General features: G+C 40.2%; 1 pseudogene; it reads right to left on the bottom strand.

The window, feature by feature from the left end:
* Positions 1 to 1,083: 1,083 nt before the first annotated feature.
* On the bottom strand, positions 1,084 to 11,537 carry LOC145464848 (uncharacterized; annotated as a pseudogene).
* Positions 11,538 to 14,417: the final 2,880 nt, after the last annotated feature.

The raw sequence follows: 14,417 nt of genomic DNA, 5'->3' as shown, positions 1-14,417 counted from the left end.
GGAGGAAGTTTTGATCAAATGCCTAAGGTTATGCACTTCTTTGTCGGTTTAGATGCTACTGTGTGATGAAATATTCCTGTCAATAGAAAGAAGTACTTAAGGTGACTCCCCAGTAAAAGAACCCCCATAGATTTCTGATGAAACATGGTATGCTGCTTTTACAGGACAAGGAGTTATTAAAAACGTAATAAAAAGAGAGGGTCACCGTGCTTATTTTCATGCCACAATGGTGACAAATATGGTTATTTAGGTGACTCTTGGTAATCTCCGTGCGCCACAAATAAGCTCGATTATTTTTCAATGCAGCGCGTTATATCAAACAGAGTTTGACTTTCTTTGATTGTTTATTCATCTACGTCCCCCCCAAAAAATGTCTTCAAATACCCTGCATTTTTTTTATCTTTTAAAGGAAACATAATTTGGACATGCGCTGTTGGGCCCGTTATGTCTCCCTCTGTAGAATTTATTTCATTTGCCAAAAAAGTAGCCATAGATTTCTGATAATTTTTTTCTCAGTCATTGAGAATACTGTTCTCATTGAAATTATGCGACAAAAAATATAGGTCACCACGCTCGTTTAAGAGAAAACGAGCATTTATTTCACTGTCGAACTTAGCTTGAGGGAGATCTCTTTAGTTGTGTAAGTGCACGCGCTCATTTGCGCGCGCCAATGACGCGAAAATCGAGCGCAGTACGTACGGATGCGCAATGCAATACTGAGGAATCACCTTAATTATCAATTCGGATTAAATATCATGTTTGTGGGTAATGTCATTGTTAATTTCTTGTTACACAATAGCTGAAGCTGTATTTAATGTTGTTACAAAACAACGAAAATGCTATCAGTTAAATAAAACTCGTAAAATTGTAATCATTTGCTATTTCCTCTAGTGCCTGGGGCTTCTAGCATCATCAGCATCATCATCATCGTCATCATCATGCATCGTCGTCATCGTCATCGTCATCATCAGTCATCATCATCAATAGTACCATTCTGATCTCTACATAAAAGAAGCTGCCCTACCTTTCTTTGGGTATAAAGATAACATTAGCATTTGAAATTTTATACAAAGATGTTAATGTTTAAGCTATACCATAGCATTTCAGTTTTCCCAGTGTGTGGTAACCTTCCGCGTCATCACGTCCTGTATCACCAAACCTGAGCTGTTTAACTGGCAGATGCGACTTTTCAGTGAGGAGACCGCAGTCTTCACGCCATACCTTATCACCTGCATCGCAGTTACAACCGCGACTAGGCTTTGCACATGAGTTAGTCATCCCGCATGCGCATTTACCACTACCAGGAGTTGCTCCACCCAAGTACGTCATCCTAGTAGAGTTACGTGACACCCACCAGGCGCATCCGTTTCTCAAAAGGTATGAGTAATGACACTAGTGTTTAATGAATTGTTCACAATGTGAAGAGACTATGGTGAGACCCACTAGCTGGGAAAAACTAGCTCCTGTGTAGTGAATGTCACGTGAGTAACTACCGCTAGCTTCAAATCCATTCACGTGCGTTCTGCTTTCACTGTCGTGACTGATTACTGTCACGCCAACTCCATTTTTGTCACTCATGTCATAGTGAACTGTAAACGGTGCTAGGCCTCCCGCGCCATCTGGATCAATAACGTAATTTCTGCTTACACTGCTGACGTATTTTCTTATCGCAGAACAGGATGTCCTGATTGGAGAATTCATTTTGACTTAAGCTTCTATTGTTGTCAGAGCATTAGTCGCTCTACATCTGTAAGATCCTTCGTGTGATTTCTTAATGTTCTGCATGAGCAATGTTCCATTTTGTAGAAAACTGGAATCTACAGGAAGTAAAATCTTGCCATCTTTCGTCCAAGTGTTTGTAGGTTTCAGGTCACTCTCGGCCGCACAGGGCAGATGAACACTTGAGTCACCTCTTGAGGGGGACGGACTTTGAATTGCAAGCGAGAAAATATCACGAGCTGCGCTGTGTCTGCTGCTGATCCAAGAATATTTTCCGCCTTACATATGTATGTTTTTCACCGTCATTTCTTGTCACACTGTTGATTGTCAGGGTTCAATTCTTCACTTCAGTTCTGTCTTCAGGCAAACTACCAACTGCTTTGGACCACATGATAATGGAAAGCGGCTGACCAGTACCTATGCAGGCGATGGTGACGTTTTCATTCTCTTCAACCGTCTTTCGATTGAATGACAGTGAAAGTTTAGGAGCGACTGTCGAGAAATAGGAAATTATGATTATTTAAGAATGGCTGACTGTTAGGATCGAGAAACGTCGGTCAACGTCCCATTTGACAAATCGCTCATATTTTGGCCAAAGATACCCATAGGTGACCTAATTCTAAAAATCATATTTAGAGGTTCCAGCGAATTTTTATTTTTCAGAAATTCGCGAAAATTTGAAAGCGCGGTCAAAGTGCGGTTTTTCGTGTAACTAGAAGATCTGTTAGATCTTAAAACCGCGCTTTTAAAATTTAACTGTTTTCTTAGTACTACAGTCGCAACGCAGTGCATATTCCAAAGCAATCTTTGATGATTCATTGATTACTGTAGACATCACAGCACTTGATCAACACAAACTCTATTATCGCACCATCAGTCGTAGCCGTTGTGACATCTGCGATGACGTAATAGTCTTAATCTGGAACTTTCTTCGGGATATGTATGGGTATGAAGATACGAACACTATTACAAACCGCTTTCTTTCTTTAAAGTCACAATTAAATTTAATTGTTTTTTTCCCTTGAGTTAAGGGTTAGCAAAGAAGTCACACGAGTCACATAATTCAAGAATTGTGTTATCTACGGCTATTTTTAGTACGGTGGTTATTTCCCTATCAATGACGTAATCTTTGCACGTTCTGACACGTTCTTTGCTTGGCTTGCAAATATTTCATTTTCCTTCCGATCTATGAACTCGCTGCGATGAAACAGTCAAAGGATTTACTTCATTTGCCTAAAACCGCAAGAAATACTCGCAAAATTACAAATAAATTAATGACCGTCGCTTCTGCCGAAATAAACTTGCAAAGTAAACACGATCTTATTTGTCACGTAGCGAAAGTGAAAGCTGCAACGTCAGCGCATTCCATGGCTGACGTAATACCTTTTTTCAGCGTATTTATTATTCCCTTTGAATCCAACGCCTTGATAAAACGAAAAGAAAATATATTTCACCCACAAAAAAGAAAACAATATCCGTAAAATTGTCCGTGTATTTATGTTTTAACAGCTTCTGGCGGAAAAACATCACACGTTGCGTGACTCAAAGTTTGGCCGAGCGGGGGTCTGCGTCTGGTCACCGACAAAAAAAAAAATAATAAACCACGGGTAAACCTAGAACCGCGCTCGGCCCATGGCCGCGCGGTTAATAAAATGACCGAAATAAGGTGCGAGGACGAAGCGCTGCTTAAGTCTTAAAATAAACTCAATTGACTTCAAACTTCACACAAATGTGGAACAACCACTCTAATTTATTCCTCGCTTTAAACTAATCTCAGATATGTTGATATAGTGGTTTTCCGAACCATTTTAAAAACAGCTATGAAGCGTGTGAAAAATAACCGCAAAATATAGGTCATGTTTAACAGCATAAAAATGCATCTGGTACCTCACTTTCCGATTATTTTACTTTACAGCCTTAAAATATCATTATTAACGATATACCATGCCAAGTTTCATGCTCGAACTCGCAGTATTTCCCTTTGTGAAAAACGAAAATCTATGTCAATGTGTTGGGCGCAAATAACACAATAATTATGCACGAACCAGAGACAAATCAATTTCAATGGCGAAAGTAAAAGGCTATCATTAATTAGAATCCGGTCAATTCACTGCTATCAGTAGAAACATAATGTCCACTGCATAAAAACTGTTTTCAGACGTTTTCGAGCCATTGCGCGTTAACTTTGTTTAATTTCGTGTCCGCCGTCATGTCTAGTTTGTCATCGCGTGTATTTCCTTAATGTCAACAACACGTGAATGGTTGTCATAACAAACGCAAGAGATTTCCTGGAACCTTAATGTTTTCGATTCACCAAAACGCTTTAAGTTCGTTAAGACACAATAATGGGTCAACTTGGAATGCTTTTTAGCATCAAGGACGTTAAAGGACTGTAAATTAATCGAGTTGAAATATCTTGAAGCAACTCAAAATCGCGCCCTTATTCTAATTTGGTAAACAGCCAATCTCCGTTCAAGTTCAAGAAGTCGAGAGGTTAATCCGGCAATGTATTACCGGTACAACAACAAAATCAAACCGAGGTCATCAAAAGTGTAAGTTTAAAAGTGTAGTGGCAAGTTCCAAATAAATTTCGCCTATATAAATTGGAAACAAGATGTGAAACGGTCGGACCCGAAACAAATAAACAAGATATTAATACGACTAATTTAACCCGAAAATGTTACAGAAAACATACCTAAAAGCCGTCGATTCCCCTCGATACCACTCCGCATTGCCTTAAAGAGCCCAAGCTTTCTGCTGTAAGAATCAGGGGCCTCATGAATCTGTATTTATTATATCGGCAACCGTGCTGCGTGGCTGATATTCGAGACTCAGTAAAAGTTGTCACACAACCGTACGAGCAGCCCAGTCACGCTTTCACTGCTCTTGCGCAAATGTTCAACATTTCGCAATTTACATAAACCGACTACAAGTTTAAAGTAGTGACAGTAGATTGCAATGCACTTGTTAAAGCTGTCCTATCGAGGAACAATTATTTCTTGTTTTTGAATGGCTCTTAGTTGTAGCCACAGTCGGGGAGGGGGGAGAGGGTATTCCCGGAAATTTCGGATATCTGTATGCCGTGGAAGATTAAGTGGTCTCCAGCTCTTAACGCCAACACTGAAACACTAGATGATTCTCGAAGTATCACAGGGGTCACTAAGCTAAATAATTTTGAGTGTAGCTCCGCTGAGTCAATTAACCGTTGGCGCGCATATTGCATTGACCGTGGACAGGTGGAAAAACAGTTAAACCGGAAAAGCCTGTTGCACATTGTAATTTAGCGTTGTCCAACACGCAGTCGGTCTGGTTGTAATGTTAATCGTATTTGAGAGAATCTCAAGTTTTCTTTCGACACAAACTGGGGTGACATACTGCTAGATGGGCGTGGCCGGGAGCCACGAGTCAAGTCAGTCAACTCGCCATGCTTAACCGAGAAGAGTGACTGCGACCTTAACATCAGTGGCATTATCAACGCACGTAGGGGCCAAACCACCCCCCAAATGTTTCTTCAGTTCTTGGGTATTTCACATTATTTTGCATTACTTAAAAGGTATTGACTCTTTCTACACCAAACTTGGCAGATGAGCAGGAGACCTATTGCCAATTATATTTACGTGAAAAATGTCGGTAAATGTCAAAGTTGTGACGTCACAGTGATGACGTCATGTTTTTTGCCACTTTTGAAGTTTTTAATATGCATATTTTTTACAATGTGTTCGAAAGAGCACATCAAAGGGAGTTGAAACCTGAAAAAATTTTGTCCATATCACAAAAATTAAATGAAATATGGCATTTTTAAATATGAAAAATAACTCTGGAAAATATGGGGTCCCCCCCTTGAGAAAAATCCCCAAATTGGAGCTGTATTTTTGTTCCAGCAAATGCAGCTATGTTGCACATGTGATGTGCCAGATGACCAAAGCAAAAATAAAGAAGAAAATCGGAATAAAAAATTATCCCTCTGGTGTTATTGCGTTAAAACTAGTTTTGTTACGTCATAACCTGTGACGTCACCCGTTGTTCTACTGTTAATACCATCGTAACAAAGCCGAAAATCAAATTTCTAAAACCATACGATTTTTGACAACATCAAGCTTTCTATTTTTCTAGATTATTAGCCTTCCCAGAATAAAACTGAAAAAAATAAACCAGAGAGATTGACTTAAGAAGGACAGTATGGTTAAGCAAATTCCGGGGGGGACAACAAAAAAATATTTATTTTACCATATCTCAAAAAATAATCATCATAGCAAAAAACGGTTTCCGGCATTTTACTCCTCAAGTCAGGGCCTTTCCAATGAGATAATCTTTACATAAGATTTTACAAAAAATTATAGCACGTTTTGGTGACGTCATCAATTATGACGTCATATTCTGACATTTTGTCACAACTTCCAAATTAAAATAAACTGGAGAACAAAGAAAGCTCATCTGCCAAACTTGGTTCAGAAATATATAAACCAAGCAAATATAGCCTTCATAAAACATTAGGGGGGTGGTTTGGCCCCTACGTGACGGGTGTGACTGAGGAAGCGTCTGCAGAGGTTTCCATAGATAGTAACCATGCACGGTAGGGGTGTATTGATGTCTTCAAGGCCGCTGCATTCGTGTCTTTTATAGCCTGTCTACTTTAGAGAGGCACTTGTCGCTGGAGAAATGTACTCAGTCCCTGGAAAGCTATTCCCTCATGGACTTAGCCAAAATGTGCTACAAACCTTGCTTGGAGCAGGCGTTGGCGCTTAACTCAAAGCCACAATAGGTCACCAGGAAGCCCTCGTTGTTTTAACAAAGGTTTGGGCTCTCAGGGCAGTCAGTGACAAGCAGCAATCGTATCTTATGGCAAAATTTCGCGTTGGTCAAACGACAGGCCGAAAGGTTGACGCCGAACTGGTGGCGCGGGAATGCGCAGTGCCCGGGATCCTTATAATATTCGTCTTTTTCAGGTGCTAGTTTTTCTCTCACCTAAGTGCCGCAATGCGCCAAAGTGATCCTGATGAGATACATGTTCAGGCATCTGAAGAGGAGGGAAATTTTAGTCAGGCAAAGGAAGTTGTAGAAATACTCCAGCTCCAGCATCCTTTGGTACACGACCAGCAAGACTCCTGTGCCTTGGCGATGGAGGGTGACCTAAAGAACCTGAAACTGTGTATGCTACCGTGCGGGTGCGAAGACACGGGACTAGATATACCTCTCCCACTCGTGCGCGGATAAGCTCCAAACTCGGCGCTTCTGAAGTATTTTACTAACAACTGCACTTGGCGGAAGTATTCTTAGGAACTGCCGGTGTTTGGCTTCTTCGGTATTTAGCAAACACCCCTTACGGGGGCGGGGGGGAGGGAGGAGGATCGTTAAATTTTTGTAGAGAAGGGGAGGGAGTAGAGGAGGAAGACACTTAAGAGGAAAAACTAACGGCCGAATCGTCTCGACCTCGTTCCCAGGGTCTCTCATCTCACCACCCCCTCGAGCGAGCTCAGCATCAGTTCATTAGAATAACACAGATGCCTATTAGGGTAAAGCGTAGGGACAATCTGCAGTCCTTCCACTAATGGCTCATTATCACTCTTCTCGGTTAAGCATGGCAAATTGACTGACTTGACTCGTGGCTCCCGGCCACGCCCATCTAGCAGTATGTCACCCCAGTTTGTGTCGAAAGAAAACTTGAGATTCTCTCAAATACGATTAACATTACAACCAGACCGACTGCGTGTTGGACAACGCTAAATTACAATGTGCAACAGGCTTTTCCGGTTTAACTGTTTTTCCACCTGTCCACGGTCAATGCAATATGCGCGCCAACGGTTAATTGACTCAGCGGAGCTACACTCAAAATTATTTAGCTTAGTGACCCCTGTGATACTTCGAGAATCATCTAGTGTTTCAGTGTTGGCGTTAAGAGCTGGAGACCACTTAATCTTCCACGGCATACAGATATCCGAAATTTCCGGGAATACCCTCTCCCCCCTCCCCGACTGTGGCTACAACTAAGAGCCATTCAAAAACAAGAAATAATTGTTCCTCGATAGGACAGCTTTAACAAGTGCATTGCAATCTACTGTCACTACTTTAAACTTGTAGTCGGTTTATGTAAATTGCGAAATGTTGAACATTTGCGCAAGAGCAGTGAAAGCGTGACTGGGCTGCTCGTACGGTTGTGTGACAACTTTTACTGAGTCTCGAATATCAGCCACGCAGCACGGTTGCCGATATAATAAATACAGATTCATGAGGCCCCTGATTCTTACAGCAGAAAGCTTGGGCTCTTTAAGGCAATGCGGAGTGGTATCGAGGGGAATCGACGGCTTTTAGGTATGTTTTCTGTAACATTTTCGGGTTAAATTAGTCGTATTAATATCTTGTTTATTTGTTTCGGGTCCGACCGTTTCACATCTTGTTTCCAATTTATATAGGCGAAATTTATTTGGAACTTGCCACTACACTTTTAAACTTACACTTTTGATGACCTCGGTTTGATTTTGTTGTTGTACCGGTAATACATTGCCGGATTAACCTCTCGACTTCTTGAACTTGAACGGAGATTGGCTGTTTACCAAATTAGAATAAGGGCGCGATTTTGAGTTGCTTCAAGATATTTCAACTCGATTAATTTACAGTCCTTTAACGTCCTTGATGCTAAAAAGCATTCCAAGTTGACCCATTATTGTGTCTTAACGAACTTAAAGCGTTTTGGTGAATCGAAAACATTAAGGTTCCAGGAAATCTCTTGCGTTTGTTATGACAACCATTCACGTGTTGTTGACATTAAGGAAATACACGCGATGACAAACTAGACATGACGGCGGACACGAAATTAAACAAAGTTAACGCGCAATGGCTCGAAAACGTCTGAAAACAGTTTTTATGCAGTGGACATTATGTTTCTACTGATAGCAGTGAATTGACCGGATTCTAATTAATGATAGCCTTTTACTTTCGCCATTGAAATTGATTTGTCTCTGGTTCGTGCATAATTATTGTGTTATTTGCGCCCAACACATTGACATAGATTTTCGTTTTTCACAAAGGGAAATACTGCGAGTTCGAGCATGAAACTTGGCATGGTATATCGTTAATAATGATATTTTAAGGCTGTAAAGTAAAATAATCGGAAAGTGAGGTACCAGATGCATTTTTATGCTGTTAAACATGACCTATATTTTGCGGTTATTTTTCACACGCTTCATAGCTGTTTTTAAAATGGTTCGGAAAACCACTATATCAACATATCTGAGATTAGTTTAAAGCGAGGAATAAATTAGAGTGGTTGTTCCACATTTGTGTGAAGTTTGAAGTCAATTGAGTTTATTTTAAGACTTAAGCAGCGCTTCGTCCTCGCACCTTATTTCGGTCATTTTATTACACGAAAAACCGCACTTTGACCGCGCTTTCAAATTTTCGCGAATTTCTGAAAAATAAAAATTCGCTGGAACCTCTAAATATGATTTTTAGAATTAGGTCACCTAAGGGTATCTTTGGCCAAAATATGAGCGATTTGTCAAATGGGACGTTGACCGGCGTTTCTCGATCCTAACAGTCAGCCATTCTTAAAGAATCACATGATATTGTGCAAAATGAAGTCTGTTTCCTTCCATGAATTGGTGCGTGCCGTTTCTTCTCTCTTTTTCTCTTTCCAAAAATATATAATACTGCATTCACTGTTAAACTCATTAAATACAGTTAATATTTCAACTTACACTGAACAGATAATTTTGCTGAGGCATTCACTTGTCCCAGTAAATTCTCAGCTCTGCAGCTGTAAACTCCGTTGTCTCCAGGTCTAACATCCTTCACAATCAGAGCACCACTGGACTCTACTACGTGACGACCAACGGGAAGCGATGAATTCAGCTTAGACCACGTGGCCTTTGGACTTGGATTACCATTGGCTGTACATTTCATGATGGCCGTCTGACTTTCATTGACTGTCATTCCAACAGCACCCTGCAGCAGAGATGGAGCCGAGATGGACTGGCCCGGGTCACCTTTGTCACCTTTCATACCCGGTGGGGCTTCTCGGTCCCACGGGACCGGGGTCTCCCGGCATTCCAACATCCCCCTTTATACCCATGGGTCCTTGACTTCCTATTGGTCCATGTTTTCCAGGAGGTCCGTTTGATCCGGTTCTCCCTGGGGGACCTGGTCTCCCTCGGGTTCTCGGTCTTCCTCGTCTTCCTGTGTTCCCTTTCGGTCCTGCACGGCAGAGCGTGTGATCTTTGACACAGACTTTGTTTTGCAGCAGACCAAGTTCTTGTTTGATCAACACTTGTACTTAAGAGACTGTTAAGGTTGGTTTCTGCTGTGAACCACCGGATAAAGAGCGTTTTAATCTTGAGATGGTTTCTTGTTCACCTAAAAAATGTTAAGATTGTACCATTCTTTAGGATTCAACGCTTGCTGGGATGTTATTTTAATAATAATATGCATGAAAAAATTACTCGATTCTGATTGGCTGAGAGCAGCGCAGTTCAAGTGTAACACAGTGCAAAAACTCTAACACCAGTGCAAATCGTAATTCTCGATTTTGATTGGCTGAAAGGCAATAGGAAATTTTCTAAGTCAATGATATCATGTAAAACGATGAGGAAAATTTTGTGCAGAAACTTTGAAAAACTCACTTGTGCAAATTAATTCCAAATTGAACTCGAAACCGTATGATTACCTATAATAATAAAAGAAATCTTCCATTTGTTTAAGCTGGATCTGAGCAAAAGACTGCCTCGAGCGCTTTTTCCTTTGCACTTCTGTTGGGGAGAAATTCACTAAAGATAAATGATGTGATACAACCTTGCACGAAGAGAAAGCGTGCCACAATAACTACAACATTACACAGGAAGTTATACAACAACAAATATCATCTACCTTTGGTCACTTGACCAATAACTGCCTGCAGCCATCTCTCTCCATCTTCCGTAGTTTTGTTGAACTTTCTGAAGGATTTCTATCTCCATCTTATCACAGAATGTCGCCGAGTGTGATATCAGTCGATGATGTTCTTGTATTTATCCAGAGGATCAACTGAGAAACTAGTTCATGCTTTTATTAGTAGTAGATTGGATTATTGTAATAGCCTTCTGTATGGAATCCCGGAATATCAGACTATGAAATTGCAACGTGTTATGAATGCGAGTGCAAGACTTATATATCGTGCGCACAAGTTGTGTCATATAACACCTCTACTCGCAGAATTACATTGGTTACCAGTGCGCGCCAGGATACATTATAAGACACTCTTGATAACTTTTAAAATTTTGCATGGCCTATCACCTAAGTACCTTTCAGATTTAATTAGTATTCAAAAGCCTTCGTCCTACCATTTGAGGCGCAACGACAATGGTCGTTTGTTGGAAAGACCAAGTGTGAAAGCCAAGAAAACATTGGGAGACAGAGCTTTCGAGGTAGCTGCTCCTCTCCTATGGAATAAGCTGCCAAGGTCCGCGCGCGAAGCAACGAACTTAGAATCTTTTAAGACTTTAATTAAAACATTTTTATTTAAGGAATCATTTCAGTTATCTTAGCATATCTATATCTTTATTTTTAATTATCTTTTACCCATTTAATGTAAATATTTTTTATGATTTTGATAGGAAGATTTGTAAAATTTTAGTAATTAATTATTGTTGTGATGTGCTTTTGAATATTTTATAGAAAAGGCGCAATACAAATAATAAATGTTGTTGTTGTTGTTGTTATTCTCAATTCCAAGTGAATTAGCGCGATACAACATTAACAACAGACAACAGCAAGCCGGACCGGAAACACAAACAGTCCAGTGTTTGTCTTCTATTCGTCTGCTTCTTTCCTTGATCTTGTTGTTTCATCGTTTATAAAACTGACAAATCAGTGCCCGCAGAACCACACACTTCCGATACCAAACTCTCGGCTCACGACGGGTTTTTTCACTCTCGATCTGGGCTGCTTTCAAATCACTTCTGTGAGGGTTTATTCGGAGTAAAGAAGATTACAAGCTGTAGCGTCCACGTTTCACTTTTGAAAGTGTAACATGACTCTTGATGTCAAACAAAATGAATTAAAAATAACTCAACTCGTCTGAGCTTGTCATGGAGATTCAGTATCACAGGAAGTTATAAACTTACTAGGGTTTTTACTTTCGGAAGTTTAGGATATCGTTACTTTCGGAATTAGTAGCCCTTGAGGTTCGTTACTGTCAGGGGTCGTTCGGAATGTATTAGCGGCCACAATTTCGGAGTTATAGCGGTGCGTGACATGAAGTTATAAAGATCGCGTGTGTCGAAAAATATACTCTGATCTCGTGATTTTAAGCCATTTTAGGAGTTAAAGTATTAGGAAAAGTGTTCGTGTATATGTTTTTTGGTTTGGTTCAGTTAATCAGTCGTCTAGATAGCCAAAGTAAGTTCCAGATGTTTACACTGTTTTCCGGCCGCCATATTGAAGGACTAAGGAGGTCCTCCAACATGGCGGCTCCATACTAGGCTCTATAATTTTGCGCGGAACATTTCGACAAATATCTCAACTTTGGGACAACGCACACACTTTAAACTTGGAGAACTGTATTCTTTATTTATCGTCTATAATACCACAATTTCTTGACTTTATCCACTGAACGGTTTTTGATTTTATGTTTTATTTCGTGACAATGCACACATTCTATTGGCCATATCATGTAAAACGAACTAAATGTTATCATGTGCATCGCAGTTGGTATTATATTTTTTATTCTCTTCTTATTCAGCTGACCATAGTTTACACACGGGTTTTTTCACAAGAATTGCAATTTAGAGAACTACTTGAAATATACCAACGTGGCTCCCGATCGTAAATACATCCACTCTTGCAAGATGTCTTAAACGTGCTTCTTAAATTCCCTAAGACTAGAATAAAATAAAAAGAAATCTAAAATCGTTAATTTTTTAAAAGAAAATAGAAGGTGTAAAGGGAGGTAAAGTCTGCATACGAGTCAAGTGGCCCATCAGGCCGGAGCTTATCCCGGATTCCGTAGCATGAAGCCCCCTTTGAAGTATTTCCACTCCCTCCTGGATGGGATGCTAGTCCATCACAGGGTTCCCCAGCGTTAGGTTCACCGGTACCCATTTATACACCTGGGTGGAGAGAGGCACTGTGAGATTAAAGTGGCCAGGGCTCGAACCCAGACTGCTCGATCCGGAGACGAGCGCACTAACCATAAAGACACTGCGCCTAGCATAAATAGAAGATGTAGTTCAGTTTTAACCTCACTGAATACCAGTTTAAAGTACTAAGATAAAAATTAGCTTCAAAGCATTTTTTTTAAAAAGGATTGCTTTTCAAGCTATAGCTATGATAATAACCGGCCCACTCACTGCTGCGTCTGACGCTTTTCTCACCTATGTATGAACACAGGATATTTTCTCAGTGAGTTATCTAGGATTTCAACTCATGACCAGTGGGGGTAAGTCAGTTTAGTTAGTAAACTGGACAAAGCTGTTCTTGATCGACGTTTTACAAATGATGATGATGATGATGATGATGATGATGATGATGATAATGACAATGACAATGACAATGACCATGACCATGACAAGGTCAATGACAATGACAATGACAATGACAATGACAATAACGATAACAATAAGAAGAAGACGAAGACGAAGACGAAGAAGGAGAAGGAGAAGGAGAAAGAGAAGGGGAAGGAGAAGGAGAAAGAGAAGGGGAAGGAGAAGGAGAAGGAGAAAGAGAAGGAGGAGGAGAAGGAGAAGGAGAAGGAGGAGGAGGAGGAGAAGAAGAGGAAGAAGAAGAAGAAGAAGAAGAAGAAGAAGAATAGAAGAAGAAGTAGTAGAATAAAACAATCAAAGCGACTCAACTGAGTAAAACTTCTAATGCCGTTGATTAATAAAGAAATTGTTAAATGAAGTGAAGTTACTTTATATAAAACTGTAATTCGAGGTGTCATTTATCTTCCTAGCCTTGAGGGGAAAGAATTGCTGACTTTGAACGCCCAATCAGAACAAAAAGCGATTACCACCTACCGACGCAAAAATACGTCAAATTCTGTACTGAAAATCACCGGCTAATTGAATAGGAGAATACTAGCCTGCGAAAGCAAAAGTATTTCCGGCTGTCGCTAGTCTCCGCCAAAACAAGAGAGACAGGCGGCAGACGGAAATACGTCAGCGTTTACAGGCTCGAAGAATACTTACAAGAAGATGCACTTTTTTTCAACAAAGAGCGAATTACAAGGGATCCTTTAATGGATTAAAACACGGCCAAGATTCTAGCTCAGTGTGAAGGAAACTTGCCTGATGAAGATGACCAGAACATCAGCTACACGTGAGCCATTTTCCCTAGTTAGCGCCCCTCCCTAGAATGTGAATTGGAACATATAAATTCACTTTTCAGGTTAACGTACGTTTCTGATGCTAACTTTAGGGAAAATAAATTTAAAAATACCCTATTTCTTGCAGTGTCAAATTAGGCAAACAACGTAACAATAGAGCAATTCAACCAAAACTGGAGGGACCTGAATCAGTGACGTCACATGACTTTCCCACCAATGGTCTCATCAACTTTATTAAAAAGAACTCGGGGAAATAATTTCTTTGTAGGAAATTTAAGCTGGTCTCAAATGTTTAGGTTATACTGATCAGTGAATGATAGAAATTAGCAAGTAAAATATTTAAGACCCATTTTACATAATGCCAAGCATTGACAATGTAGGATAATGATTTCTCTTGAAAAGGGAT

Source organism: Orbicella franksi, chromosome 13 (genome assembly GCF_964199315.1).
Source record: "Orbicella franksi chromosome 13, jaOrbFran1.1, whole genome shotgun sequence".
In the NCBI taxonomy this organism is placed as follows: Eukaryota; Metazoa; Cnidaria; class Anthozoa; order Scleractinia; family Merulinidae; genus Orbicella; species Orbicella franksi.
The sequence above is the reverse complement of the archived record's forward strand: the minus strand, read 5'-3'. Positions and strand labels throughout refer to the sequence as shown.